At 37.5% G+C, this 3,461-nt stretch overlaps 1 pseudogene; it reads left to right on the top strand.

The window, feature by feature from the left end:
• Positions 1–1,028: 1,028 nt before the first annotated feature.
• Positions 1,029–2,891, top strand: LOC147408830 (aldehyde oxidase GLOX1 pseudogene; annotated as a pseudogene).
• Positions 2,892–3,461: the final 570 nt, after the last annotated feature.

The raw sequence follows: 3,461 nt of genomic DNA, 5'->3' as shown, positions 1-3,461 counted from the left end.
ATATGGGTAAAATCCTGGCTCCGCCTCTAAATGTAGAATCGATCCTGATCTCATATCATGATTTTAAAACTCATCTGAGATTGAGATGACTCATTTGAGTCATCTTGACATCGTTAGGCAATAAGACAGGTATACACGACATATCAACCATCACACCATGTCGTGAGATAAACGACATGTCTCAAAGATTTTACTAAGTTAATCGGAATTTTGTAGATTTTGATTAAAATAATAATTATTTTTTAAAATTTTTAAATATTTGTTATATAAATAAAATATGATTTAGGACTGAAAATCTTCTAATCTCTCTTAATTTATTAAAAAATTATAATAAATTTTATTCTAGATAATTATAAAGCTAATATAAAGTTTTATCTTGTCTAACAAAACTGAGGTTTGAAATCATGGATGATTCTCGTACACTTCCAACTCTGAATCTCTCTTACTTCTCTCAACTCCGACTCTCATATCCTCTCTCTAAGGGGTCCATCCATTTTAGGCTCGGTCTCGGACTATACATCTTGAAATTACTGGTAAAAAAATTACCTCTTACAGGACTTTGATCACCTCATGTGTGCTACTTTTTCTCATCTATCGTAGATTACAGCTAAGTTTCATAAATTTGTAAGACTTAGACCACTAAAGACCCGACCAAAACTTTGCAGAGTGAAATTTGGATTTTACGAACCCGCTAAGAAGGGCTTTTCTATGGTCACACGACTTTGGACATGAGATTCGTTTGCTAAATTAATCTTTCCATCTGAGCCGTTCGATGGGTACTTATTAATAGTGTTAACAAGTAAGTTTACTTCAACGAAGGGTGAAGGAAAACCAACGCAATAGAAGAAGAAGACCAGACTTCATTTTAGCCGATTCACTGCATCAAACACTGTACAAATAAAAGTACAACTTCAATTTAAAACCAAGAGAAATTTCAAAATAAACACTAACGAGAGAGGAAAATAACAAATTTTGAAAGCGAGGATAAGATTCGAAAATCACAACCTCCTTTCTTGCACGTGTTTCCAACCTCACATTGATTTTTAAGGACAACAAACCACCAAGGAGGTCTTCACCATCCTCACAAACCAAGAATGACTAGAACCCATCATCCAAATCTGTTTCTTTCTTTCTTAATATGGCACCTAATCTTTATTGCCGGAACTCATCATCGAAATCTGACCCACGCAGCCGGAGGACAATGGGAACTCTTACAGAAAAACATTGGTATAACAGCAATGCACATGCAACTACTCAACAATGATCGTGTCGTCATCTTTGATCGAACAGATTTCGGTTTATCGAACCTTTCGTTACCAAATGGAAAATGTCGAAATGACCCGAATGATCAGGCCTTGAAGACAGATTGCACTGCCCACTCTGTCGAGTTCAATGTTTTAGCTAATTCAATTAGACCCCTTACGGTCCTAACCGATGTGTGGTGTTCATCAGGTGCACTATCTTCTGATGGCCGTCTGATCCAAACTGGTGGGTTCAATGATGGTGATCGTGCGGTCAGGATTTTTCGTCCATGCAATGATTGTGATTGGGAGGAGATTGCATTAGGACTAATTGCACGACGATGGTACGCAACTAATCACATACTACCTGACGGCCGGATTATAGTGATAGGTGGTCGTAGGCAATTCAATTACGAATTTTATCCAAAATCCGCCCAAACTAATAAGATCTTTTCTCTACAATTTCTAGCCCAAACAAATGACCCAAATGAAGAGAACAATCTCTACCCTTTTGTTCATCTTAATGTGGATGGAAATTTATTTATCTTCGCAAATAATCGAGCAATTTTGCTCGATTACAACAAGAACGTCGTTGTAAGAACGTACCCACAAATTCCGGGAGGTGATCCCCGAAGCTACCCAAGCACAGGTTCTTCGGTACTACTCCCTTTGAAGAATTTGCAGCAAACATCAATAGAAGCTGAAGTTCTAATCTGTGGTGGTGCGCCCAAGGGATCGTTCAAACAAGCAAATAATGGGAATTTCATTGGAGCTTTAAGTACATGTGGGAGAATCAAAATCACAGATAAATCACCTAAGTGGTCGATGGAGACAATGCCCATAGCAAGAGCCATGGGTGACATGATCTTACTTCCCAATGGCAATGTTTTGATCATCAATGGTGTTTCAGCTGGGACAGCAGGATGGGAATTGGGTCAAAATCCAGTACTAAAACCTGTTCTTTACCGACCTGATAACCCGTCTGGGTCTAGATTCGAAGTACAGAACCCATCGACGATACCCCGTCTTTATCATTCTACAGCAATTTTACTTCGTGATGGCCGAGTTCTTGTAGGAGGTAGCAATCCTCATGTAGGTTATAATTTCTTTGGTGTTCTTTATCCAACAGAATTAAGATTAGAAGCATTCTCACCAGACTATTTGGATTCGGGTTTTTCGAATTTGAGACCCAAGATTGTGTCACCAGCATCTCAAGTTAAGCTCAAGTATGGGCAAAGTTTAGCGGTTCGGTTTACGGCTAAAGGTACATTAAGTCAAGAGGGGGTATCAGTGACAATGGTAGCTCCATCATTTACGACACATTCCTTCTCCATGAATCATAGGTTGTTGGTAGTTGGTGGTGGAAGTGGTACAATGGTGTCGTCGCCTTCGACTTATGAAGTAGCGGTGACTATGCCAAATTCGGGTTTGGTTGCCCCATCTGGATATTATCTATTGTTTGTGGTCCACAAAGATATTCCTAGTGAGGGAATTTGGGTTCAAATCCAGTGACATAGTTCTCAATTTGTTTGTTTGTGTGTATGTCTGTATGGTTCCATTTATCATAGAATTGAGGATTATGGTATCCTTAAATATGTGTACTATTTATTGAAGTTCAATAAGTAATGAAAATTGTAAAGTTTGGTTTGATATTACTTTTCCTTTTTCAGTCTCCTGAGGCGAGTCAACTCAAAACTCATTAACTAGTGAACACGGAACACCCTATCGTGTTTTCGAAACCAGACCGAACCATGGTCCGACCATGTTTGACTGTATTTTGGAATAAAATCGATTCTGTTAGTGAACGACAGGTTTTGTGAATGTACGTTTTCTATGAAATTAATTGAAGGTTATTTAAGTTTAAAAAATCATTTTTTAAGTAAATGTAAACCCGGTCCAACCAAATTGTGGTCCAACCACAATTTAAGTATACACTCTACTTGGTTCAATAATCGGTTTGGCTCCTAGTATTGAAGACTTCTCAAAATCATGGATTCTTGCCATTGCACCTTGAGTCATGATAATCTGACGCTCTTTTTTTTTTTTTTTTTCAAACACTCTTATCATAAAATCATAAGATTATTTGTCTCAAGATACACAAGAAAAGATTTATGATTTTGTAACTACTAGGTCAGAAAACATATGAGAGCGTCTGAAGCAGTGTTAGATTATCATTAATCTTTCACATTTTTTCATTTGTCATGAAAATTTTGTATTATT

The sequence above is a fragment of the Akebia trifoliata genome, chromosome 2 (genome assembly GCF_017979445.1).
Source record: "Akebia trifoliata isolate Shusen 1 chromosome 2, ASM1797944v1, whole genome shotgun sequence".
In the NCBI taxonomy this organism is placed as follows: domain Eukaryota; kingdom Viridiplantae; phylum Streptophyta; class Magnoliopsida; order Ranunculales; family Lardizabalaceae; genus Akebia; species Akebia trifoliata.
Note: the sequence above shows the minus strand (reverse complement) of the source record. Positions and strands in the feature narration are given on the sequence as shown.